Raw genomic sequence first — 12,425 nt, forward strand, 5'->3', positions numbered from 1 at the left:
TGAATTCAGTTCATCTCTTGATCTACATCCTCATACTATACTTTTTGTCGAATACGTGAAGTATCTGCTTGCTGAGTATGACTTGTCGTACTCACCCTTGCTTCCTTTGTTTTTAGATTCAGACGATGCAACTTAAGTATGCCCAGAAGATGTCATAGAAGAATAGGCTGGACCAGTGGGTGGGAAGCGATTATAGATTGATTTATTTGAGACGTTTGTAAATGTAAAGAATTTGTAAAAGCAGATATATGAGCTTTTGTGATCCACTGCTGGTTTATGCCTGCTTAATCACGCCTTGCGTGGCTATAGGCCTCTTGGTCTATAGGCGCGCGGCGGCTGTCTTGCCTAGGCCCGGTCTTGGGGCGTGACAGTTAAAGTGGTATCAGAGCTCTAGGTTTTAGGTTGCGCTGGGATAAATGAGTAGATCGTCGAATATACTCGTGGCTAATTATTGTTAAAGAAATAATGTTTTTATCAATTGGTAGCAAAGAAGAAGTGCTTACACCATTATTAGACCTTTGAGGAACCGTATAAACTAAAATGATTCATGGCAATAAATTTTGTCACATTATATTTGTGTTGTGTGACAGGTATGAAGATTTTATTTTCATATCTTGTCTCAACTAGTTTGTGTGTTGGTACTCATGAATAGTTTCGACAGATATCCAGGCAAATAAAAATATAGCGTACATATTATTGGTGAAATTTGAGGATGCATGGGAAATAAATAGACATTTTGCTAGATTAACTCATGACTTGTTATTTGTGTATATTTTCTCGTTTAAGACAACTGGTGATATTTATCTAGTAATGGGACAATTGCTATACCACCATCTATCATTTTTGTTAATGTTTGTTAATGACCTTACCAAATAATATGTTTAGTGTTGCCAACTTATGTTATAACAGATATATCCATGAATTGTAGAAAATATTGCAAATCTTGTTTGCATTATTTCTAATTAATTATTGAGCATGCATTAAATAAGCTGTCTCAATTATTATCGGAGGATATTTGGCCACTAAAAAAATAGTGTAAATGTTTTGTGTTGAATTTCGGGGACAAAATTCTTATAAGGTGGGAAGGATGTAATAACCCGGATTTTTAGGGTTATTATTTTTTGTTCTTAAGTTAAGATGAATAATTAAATCTGTATTACTTCTTTAAATAAATGATTGAGCACTGTTTCAAAGAAATATAATAGACATGTATTTTTCTCCCTGCAATAATAGATGGAATATCCACACAATTAGATAGGGTGTGCATTTGTGCACGTGAGACTAGCATCCATACACTCACGTGGTGGTGTTTGTATGTGGTAATAGATGGTAGTATAACCTTGCAAAAAAAATAGATGGTAGTACAATCTAGATAATTAAGGGAGTTAACATGGAATTAGACTAGATGGAATTGGGTCAGGTAGAGATGATAGATCGGTAGATATTTCCTAGTACTAGAACTCCAAATCAACTAGGTGCATGCATGTCATGATGAGAATGCACACGTATGTACTGTCCTTGCTAGCTAAGTAAAAATCTATGTGTACGTGGAGGTTGCCGTGGCATGCATGTAGTCTCTTGGACATTCTAGTCATATACGTGGACTCTTCCTATGGTGGCCAGGTTGATTAGGCCTTTGCACTAGCTATAGGGGCAGCAGCCAAATATTTTTACCAGCTCCAAAGGTCAGCTGGAAGGGTCACCGCGGCTGCGATATTTTTCTAGCATTCAACCCACAATCAACCCTATAAATAGGACCTCCTGCTGCTGGTTGTTGCAGCTTCAAACCATCTACTAGAGAAAGCAATAAGTGAGAAGATGAGAGAGCGTGTGTGTGAGAGAGAGAAGAGAGATGAAGAATCCATCAGCTGTCCAGCATGTTTACGAGAAGTATACACATAGCGTCTAAGGTGGTGCTGAAGGGGAAGAGCCGAGCCATTTGTCTGGAGAATATTAGCATACATACGGTTACCAGACTTCATACAACGATGATGGGGTTATCTGCTGACAGAGTATTATTCTAGAGGAGAAATCTAGTTTTCCGAGGCAAGTAGCTGCTTTGCTAGACTCCCTGATCATGCCTTATTGTTGTCTCCCTTGAGTATCTGATTATATTGTTGCACCTTGAATCTTATTTATCCTCTGTTGATTCCTCTTTTATTTGAGAAGGACATGTTGTCCTTGATAATCCATTTGTTGAAGGACATGTTGTCCTTGATGATCCATTTGTTGATGGAAAGTCTGATATGAGAGGGACTCATGTAAAGGCATGGGTTTATTGTCTTGACTGATATTTCAGTGATCCTATAGCTGATCCAGCCACATGTCATATTCTGTCCATCTATATTGGTGTCACGACGGCAAACGTATTGTACCGGTCACAGTTCAGGTATGGGACTGTCTAAGTTCTCTGCTAAGGACGGACCTTGTTCGGGAACGTGTCGGTGATGGATCCGTAGGAGCGACCGACATCAGTAGGTCCAGGTGTCCGAGTCTTAGTGGGTACAAGAGCTCTGCTCTTCTGGAACCTGTGTGGTTCTAGTCGAGGCTGTCGACGTCGGAGTACCCCTCTTAAGAGCGTAAAAGTGTGAAATTTCACCCCTGTGACTCCCGGGTTGGGAAGCTTGCGGTCATGTGTGACGCCAATAATTTCCTTGTTCGTTTTCGCCATTGAAATATGTCCCGAGTATTATTACCTTGTTTATCCTTTGAATTCAGTTCATCTGTTGATCTACATCCTCATACTATTCTTTTTGTTGAATACGTGAAGTATCTGCTTGCTGAGTATGACTTGTCGTACTCACCCTTGCTTCCTTTGTTTTTAGATTCAGACGATGCAACTTAAGTATGCCCAGAAGATGTCATAGAAGAATAGGCTGGACCAGTGGGTGGGAAGCGATTATAGATTGATTTATTTGAGACGTTTGTAAATGTAAAGAATTTGTAAAAGCAGATATATGAGCTTTTGTGATCCACTGCTGGTTTATGCCTGCTTAATCACGCCTTGCGTGGCTATAGGCCTCTTGGTCTATAGGCGCGCGGCGGCTGTCTTGCCTAGGCCCGGTCTTGGGGCGTGACAGTTAAAGTGGTATCAGAGCTCTAGGTTTTTAGGTTGCGCTGGGATAAATGAGTAGATCGTCGAATATACTCGTGGCTAATTATTGTTAAAGAAATAATGTTTTTATCAATTGGTAGCAAAGAAGAAGTGCTTACACCATTATTAGACCTTTGAGGAACCGTATAAACTAAAATGATTCATGGCAATAAATTTTGTCACATTATATTTGTGTTGTGTGACAGGTATGAAGATTTTATTTTCATATCTTGTCTCAACTAGTTTGTGTGTTGGTACTCATGAATAGTTTCGACAGATATCCAGGCAAATAAAATATAGCGTACATATTATTGGTGAAATTTGAGGATGCATGGGAAATAAATAGACATTTTGCTAGATTAACTCATGACTTGTTATTTGTGTATATTTTCTTGTTTAAGACAACTGGTGATATTTATCTAGTAATGGGACAATTGCTATACCACCATCTATCATTTTTGTTAATGTTTGTTAATGACCTTACCAAATAATATGTTTAGTGTTGCCAACTTATGTTATAACAGATATATCCATGAATTGTAGAAAATATTGCAAATCTTGTTTGCATTATTTCTAATTAATTCTTGAGCATGCATTAAATAAGCTGTCTCAATTATTATCGGAGGATATTTGGCCACTAAAAAAATAGTGTAAATGTTTTGTGTTGAATTTCGGGGACAAAATTCTTATAAGGTGGGAAGGATGTAATAACCCGGATTTTAGGGTTATTATTTTTTGTTCTTAAGTTAAGATGAATAATTAAATCTGTATTGCTTCTTTAAATAAATGATTGAGCACTGTTTCAAAGAAATATAATAGACATGTATTTTTCTCCCTGCAATAATAGATGGAATATCCACACAATTAGATAGGGTGTGCATTTGTGCACGTGAGACTAGCAACCATACACTCACGTGGTGGTGTTTGTATGTGGTAATAGATGGTAGTATAACCTTGCAAAAAAATAGATGGTAGTACAATCTAGATAATTAAGGGAGTTAACATGGAATTAGACTAGATGGAATTGGGTCAGGTAGAGATGATAGATCGGTAGATATTTCCTAGTACTAGAACTCCAAATCAACTAGGTGCATGCATGTCATGATGAGAATGCACGCGTATGTACTGTCCTTGCTAGCTAAGTAAAAATCTATGTGTACGTGGAGGTTGCCGTGGCATGCATGTAGTCTCTTGGACATTCTAGTCATATACGTGGACTCTTCCTATGGTGGCCAGGTTGATTAGGCCTTTGCACTAGCTATAGGGGCAGCAGCCAAATATTTTTACCAGCTCCAAAGGTCAGCTGGAAGGGTCACCGCGGCTGCGATATTTTTCTAGCATTCAACCCACAATCAACCCTATAAATAGGACCTCCTGCTGCTGGTTGTTGCAGCTTCAAACCATCTACTAGAGAAAGCAATAAGTGAGAAGATGAGAGAGCGTGTGTGTGAGAGAGAGAAGAGAGATGAAGAATCCATCAGCTGTCCAGCATGTTTACGAGAAGTATACACATAGCGTCTAAGGTGGTGCTGAAGGGAAGAGCCGAGCCATTTGTCTGGAGAATATTAGCATACATACGGTTACCAGACTTCATACAACGATGATGGGGTTTATCTGCTGACAGAGTATTATTCTAGAGGAGAAATCTAGTTTTCCGAGGCAAGTAGCTGCTTTGCTAGACTCCCTGATCATGCCTTATTGTTGTCTCCCTTGAGTATCTGATTATATTGTTGCACCTTGAATCTTATTTATCCTCTGTTGATTCCTCTTTTATTTGAGAAGGACATGTTGTCCTTGATAATCCATTTGTTGAAGGACATGTTGTCCTTGATGATCCATTTGTTGATGGAAAGTCTGATATGAGAGGGACTCATGTAAAGGCATGGGTTTATTGTCTTGACTGATATTTCAGTGATCCTATAGCTGATCCAGCCACATGTCATATTCTGTCCATCTATATTGGTGTCACGACGGAAAACGTATTGTACCGGTCACAGTTCAGGTATGGGACTGTCTAAGTTCTCTGCTAAGGACGGACCTTGTTCGGGAACGTGTCGGTGATGGATCCGTAGGAGCGACCGACATCAGTAGGTCCAGGTGTCCGAGTCTTAGTGGGTACAAGAGCTCTGCTCTTCTGGAACCTGTGTGGTTCTAGTCGAGGCTGTCGACGTCGGAGTACCCCTCTTAAGAGCGTAAAAGTGTGAAATTTCACCCCTGTGACTCCCGGGTTGGGAAGCTTGCGGTCATGTGTGACGCCAATAATTTCCTTGTTCGTTTTCGCCATTGAAATATGTCCCGAGTATTATTACCTTGTTTATCCTTTGAATTCAGTTCATCTCTTGATCTACATCCTCATACTATACTTTTTGTCGAATACGTGAAGTATCTGCTTGCTGAGTATGACTTGCCGTACTCACCCTTGCTTCCTTTGTTTTTTAGATTCAGACGATGCAACTTAAGTATGCCCAGAAGATGTCATAGAAGAATAGGCTGGACCAGTGGGTGGGAAGCGATTATAGATTGATTTATTTGAGACGTTTGTAAATGTAAAGAATTTGTAAAAGCAGATATATGAGCTTTTGTGATCCACTGCTGGTTTATGCCTGCTTAATCACGCCTTGCGTGGCTATAGGCCTCTTGGTCTATAGGCGCGCGGCGGCTGTCTTGCCTAGGCCCGGTCTTGGGGGCGTGACAGTTAAAGTGGTATCAGAGCTCTAGGTTTTTAGGTTGCGCTGGGATAAATGAGTAGATCGTCGAATATACTCGTGGCTAATTATTGTTAAAGAAATAATGTTTTTATCAATTGGTAGCAAAGAAGAAGTGCTTACACCATTATTAGACCTTTGAGGAACCGTATAAACTAAAATGATTCATGGCAATAAATTTTGTCACATTATATTTGTGTTGTGTGACAGGTATGAAGATTTTATTTTCATATCTTGTCTCAACTAGTTTGTGTGTTGGTACTCATGAATAGTTTCGACAGATATCCAGGCAAATAAAAATATAGCGTACATATTATTGGTGAAATTTGAGGATGCATGGGAAATAAATAGACATTTTGCTAGATTAACTCATGACTTGTTATTTGTGTATATTTTCTTGTTTAAGACAACTGGTGATATTTATCTAGTAATGGGACAATTGCTATACCACCATCTATCATTTTTGTTAATGTTTGTTAATGACCTTACCAAATAATATGTTTAGTGTTGCCAACTTATGTTATAACAGATATATCCATGAATTGTAGAAAATATTGCAAATCTTGTTTGCATTATTTCTAATTAATTACTGAGCATGCATTAAATAAGCTGTCTCAATTATTATCGGAGGATATTTGGCCACTAAAAAAATAGTGTAAATGTTTTGTGTTGAATTTCGGGGACAAAATTCTTATAAGGTGGGAAGGATGTAATAACCCGGATTAGGGTTATTATTTTTTGTTCTTAAGTTAAGATGAATAATTAAATCTGTATTACTTCTTTAAATAAATGATTGAGCACTGTTTCAAAGAAATATAATAGACATGTATTTTTCTCCCTACAATAATAGATGGAATATCCACACAATTAGATAGGGTGTGCATTTGTGCACGTGAGACTAGCAACCATACACTCACGTGGTGGTGTTTGTATGTGGTAATAGATGGTAGTATAACCTTGCAAAAAAAAAATAGATGGTAGTACAATCTAGATAATTAAGGGAGTTAACATGGAATTAGACTAGATGGAATTGGGTCAGGTAGAGATGATAGATCGGTAGATATTTCCTAGTACTAGAACTCCAAATCAACTAGGTGCATTCATGTCATGATGAGAATGCACACGTATGTACTGTCCTTGCTAGCTAAGTAAAAATCTATGTGTACGTGGAGGTTGCCGTGGCATGCATGTAGTCTCTTGGACATTCTAGTCCTATACGTGGACTCTTCCTATGGTGGCCAGGTTGATTAGGCCTTTGCACTAGCTATAGGGGCAGCAGCCAAATATTTTTACCAGCTCCAAAGGTCAGCTGGAAGGGTCACCGCGGCTGCGATATTTTTCTAGCATTCAACCCACAATCAACCCTATAAATAGGACCTCCTGCTGCTGGTTGTTGCAGCTTCAAACCATCTACTAGAGAAAGCAATAAGTGAGAAGATGAGAGAGCGTGTGTGTGAGAGAGAGAAGAGAGATGAAGAGTCCATCAGCTGTCCAGCATGTTTACGAGAAGTATACACATAGCGTCTAAGGTGGTGCTGAAGGGAAGAGCCGAGCCATTTGTCTGGAGAATATTAGCATACATACGGTTACCAGACTTCATACAACCATGCTCGGTTTTCTGGTAAACTTTCTTCACCTCCATAGTTTCCATAGCACTGAAACCTATCTTATCCAAGACAAAAATTATTGCATGGCAGGGGATGCGCTAGTAGAATAGTGAAAATTTAAAATTACAAGTTGAAGCAAATGAAGCATATATAAGTCATGCTTAATTACGAAAAAAGACTTGTCGTTGTGACTTACTATATCCACTTTGAAGGTCTCATCCAGCTTGATGCTGAAGCGCATATCATCAACAAAGAAATTTCTGTCGCACACGCCGCGCTGGTCTTCACAGTATTCGCACTTAATGTAATCTTTTTCGTCGTCAGACGACATTTCCTATGTTCATATAGGTGAAACATTAAACACTTACTAGTTCTATTAATTCAACTAATTCAAGTACTTCTATTAATTCAACTAGTTCTATTAATTCAACTAAGCATTTAATAAAAATAAACTTGTTCTATTAATTTTCTTACTAAAATAAAGTAGCTAGTTCTATATAGTAATATTTTAATTAGATCGTCAAATCTCAGATATCTAAATTTAATAACTAAAAATAAACTAGTTCTATTAATTCAACTAAGAATTTACTAAAAATAAACTAGTTCTATAAATTTTCTTACTAAGATATATAAAGTAGCTATATATAGTAATATTTTAATTAGATCATCAAATCTCATATAGCTAAATTTTCTTACTAAAAATAAACTAGTTCTACTAATTCAACTAGTTCAACTAAGCATTTACTAAAAATAATCTAGTTATATTAATTCAACTAGTTCAAATAATCTCATATACCTAAATTTTCTTACTAAAAATAAACTTGTTCTATTAATTTTCATACTAAAAATAAACTAGTTATATTAATTCAACTAGTTCAAATCTCATATATATATACCTAATTAATATTTAGCTAATTCAGCTAAAATTGACATTAATATTTAACATATTTTCCATATAATTCATCTAACATTAACAATCTAACATTCTTATCTACGTAATTTATCTAACATTAATCTAAACAACAGAAAACAGAAAATAAGTAAAAACAATATGTGTGTGTGTGTATGTGTGTGTGTGTACGAGCGGGGGGGCGTACGGGCGGCGGCGCGAGACGGCGATGCGACGGGGACGGCGCAACGACGAGCGGCGGGCCGGGGGCGACGGCGCGATCGAGACGGCGACGTAGTACGAGGCGGCAGCGACGGGCGGCGGGGGCGACAGCGGTGACGGCGATGACGGGCGGCGGGGGCGACGGCGCGCGGCGGGGGCGGCGGGGACTGCGAGGGCGGCGCCGATGTCGCGCGAAGAAGTTGGAGAAGAAGTGGTGGTCGATGAAACTGAATTTTTCGTAAGTGCCATATATATAGGAGGGGCCTTTAGTACCGGTTGGAGCCACCAACCGGTACTAAAGGCCAATTTTCGCCAGGCCAAGGGGCGGGAAACGACCCCTTTAGTACCGGTTCGTGCCACGAACCGGTACTAAAGGCCCACTCATTAGTACCGGTTGGAGCCACCAACCGGTACTAATGGTTGTGCGCTGCCACCGACGGTGCACAATGTTTAGTCCCACCTCGCCGAGCAAAGGGCGGCCGCACTGGTTTATAATCCCAGTCGCGGCTGCTCCTTCGAAGTTCTCTATATAGCAGGCTTCTGGGCCTAACTATGGCGCGCTGCCCTGTGAGCTTGCTGGCCCTTCTGGACCTGAATTTGCACACCCTAGGTCTGGCAGGCCCACTGGGCAGCGCCCCAACAAATTTTTTATATAGTTTTTTTCTTTTCTGCATTATTTATTTTCTTCTATTTATTTTTGAGTAATTTTCAGAGTTCATTTTGTAGTGATTTTCAATTTCACGGTCATTTAGCTCTCTAAACAAATCGGTAAATGACTGAAAAATAGCAAATGATGTCATAACGTGTTGTAAATTGATGACGTCGCTTTGAATGCTGCATACTGAACGCAAAAATAGGCTGGAGTTCAAATAAGTTTAAAAAACATTGAAGTGCTCGTGTAATAGATGAGTTCGCGTCCGAAACCCTGATACTCCAGAAGAGATTATCCAGTTTGTACACGAGGTGCGTCCAGTTTTCGCCGTGACCCTCTCTACTCTTTTGCACATGCTATGCGGGTGAAATGATGATACCATGCCATGTTCCAACATTTTCAGAGTTCATTTTGTAGTGATTTTTAATTTCACGGTCATTTAGCTCTCTAAACAAATCGGTAAATGATTGAAAAACTGCAAATGATGTCAGAACGTGTTGGAAATTGATGACGTCGGTTTGAATGCTGCGTACTGAACGCAAAAATAGGCTGGAGTTCAAATAAGTTTAAAAAACATTGAACTGTCCGTGTAACAGATGAGTTCTCGTCCGAAACCATGATATACTCCGGAAGAGATTGTCCAGTTTGTACACGAGGTGCGTCCAGTTTTCGCCGTGACGCTATCTACTCTTTTGCACATGTTATGCGGGTGAAATAATGATACCATGCCAAGTTCCAACATTTTCAGAGTTCATTTTGTAGTGATTTTCAATTTCACGGTCATTTAGCTCTCTAAACAAATCGGTAAATGACTGAAAACAGCAAATGATGTCAGAACGTGTTGGAAATTGATGACGTCGCTTTCAATGCTGCATACTGAATGCAAAAAAGGCTGGAGTTCAAATAAGTTTGAAAAACATTGATTATCATAAAAAAATACATTGATTATCAATGATCTTTTTGTGTACAATCTGAATTGTCAATATGAGTCCTCAACAGTTTAGAAACCGGTAAAGACTCATATTGCGACCACAAATTCTACACATAGAGTTCAATGAAGACCAAGTACTTGTGATAGGTTGAGAGTTAACATATTTAAGGTGGTAAAAATTTTGCTAGGGGAGCAAGGTGGGACTAAAAACAGCCTGCCACAACCTCTTTACTACCGGTTCATGCTACGGACCGGTACTAAAGGGGCTGGCCGGGCCCCAGCCTCTTTAGTACCGGTTGTACCGGTTCGTGGCATGAACCGGTACTACAAGTTCGCTCCGAACCGATACTAAAGATCTCCTCCCGCCTAGCCGTTTGAACCGGCACCCTTTTTCTACTAGTGCGAACACCATGCGGAAGTCCGGGATGGATGCACCGCTTCGGTCACCTACTGATTACGTGGCTGTCCACGTCAGCGTTTTTTCGCTCGCCTGGATTGATTTCATACTTAACTGAGTGCGGCCAAGTACAGTGTGCAAAGTCTGTGTTTTGTCAGTACGAGGACTTAAGTGAGTTTCCGTGACAAGTATAAGGACTGATACTGTATTTATCACTGACGCAGGAAATGACAAGTATAAGGAGTGGCTAGCAACAAGAGGGTTCACGTTGGTCGCCGTATAGCAAGAAATGGACAGAAAAAAATTGATTTTTCTTGTTACACACACACGGAGCCCTCCAGCGTGACATACATTCATAAAGTAGAAAATCAAGGTAATTAGTATCCCACTCTTTATTTATTATTTTCGTGGCAAACGTACTAGAATAATAATCTCCAGCCTATTACATGATATGTGGATGCACAAATGTTAGTGCATATTCATGCGCATGTGCACTTCCGTCTGCGTTTACATGTAAAGAGAGCCTAATGTTATGTTGCTCGCTTCAACACCATCATGAGCCCATTTTTCATCCGCAGTGTACAAGACAACTTGGGTTGGATGCTTTGTCCTTCCACCACCTCTAAATCGAAGTTCCACACCACTAAGGCGACAAAGGCTTTCATCTGCAGAACAGCGATATCATTTCCGGGGCACATCCTCGGGCCCGAGTTGATGGACAAGAACTTGTGAGATGGTATATACCTCAGTTTGCTTCCGTCCTTCGAGAGCCACCTTTGTGGGTTATAGTCGTTGCAGTCTTTACCCCATATGTCCTCCATTCTCCCCATGGAGTGGAGAGAAATAAGGATGGTACGGTGTCGCTGGCGTGCACTTTATGGCCACTCGGCATGATATCATCGGCAGCCACTATCTTGCGCTCTATTGGCGCCGATGGGTACAACCTCAGAGTCTCATATAAAGCAGCTTTCAGAGAGACCAAAGATTTGGTCTCCTCTGGTTCAAAGATCATCATGGCACTTGCACCCGTGGCTACTTTGTGTGATACATGGGTGAGAGTTCAATGCGGATGGTTGACACAACACTAGGTTTTTGGGCGAGGTTGTAGAAGATCCATGGCAAGGTAGTGCCAATTGTGTACCTCCGAGCAAGCATTTGGCTAACGAGATTTGCACGGAGCAAGTCATTGTCAGCGTAGTCTGGGTCATTGATGTAGGAAAACAAAATGTCCACACGCTCTTGCTCCCCGTCATTACAAACAGGTGCTCCATTGATCTTTTTCCTCTCGATCATCTCCATGAAGAACTCTCGTATCACCTTGTGTGCCGCATTGAGCTTTTTCTCAGGGCCAATGTTTAGCCTCCTCATAGCCTTCCAGCATGAGGCTGCTATGACGTGCCGGAAAAAGCCTACTTCCATGACCGTGTCCATGGCGACCCCAACGTCCATGGGCGGCATTTCCAAGGACAGAAGGCCAGGGTCTACGCCGAACAGACGCTTGGCAGACAGGTCAAATACAAACCTTGAAAGCACTTCTTGCATGTCAAATGAAGTGCTAGTGCTCTACATGTGGGTAAACAAGGGGAGGAGGCCATTCTCCACCTTGTCACGGCAGCAAGCCGCCATAGTGGCAACCAACCGTGGGCTGCTGAGCATGCTCTAGAATTTTGCGCGCTGCTGACGCCATGGCTCATCATTGATGGTGAAGATGCCTCCATCCATTATATCAAAGATGGCTCCAAACTCCGGGCTCTTCGGAAAGTTTGTATAGTTTGTCGTGAAGATGTGACGGACGTTCGCAGGGTCGCAAGTTAGGAAAATATTCCTTTGGGGTATATGTACCCTGAAGTTGTGGCCAACTTCGGCGAGGCCGGCAGCGAAATAGTCATGCATGTTCTAGATGTTGGTAATGAATGAAGGCAACATGT

General features: G+C 40.6%; 1 pseudogene; it reads right to left on the minus strand.

Moving 5' to 3' along the window:
* Positions 1-11,027: 11,027 nt before the first annotated feature.
* LOC123099316 (cytochrome P450 86B1-like) lies at positions 11,028-12,184 on the minus strand (annotated as a pseudogene).
* Positions 12,185-12,425: the final 241 nt, after the last annotated feature.

Source organism: Triticum aestivum, chromosome 4D, assembly GCF_018294505.1.
Source record: "Triticum aestivum cultivar Chinese Spring chromosome 4D, IWGSC CS RefSeq v2.1, whole genome shotgun sequence".
NCBI classification, from domain to species: domain Eukaryota; kingdom Viridiplantae; phylum Streptophyta; class Magnoliopsida; order Poales; family Poaceae; genus Triticum; species Triticum aestivum.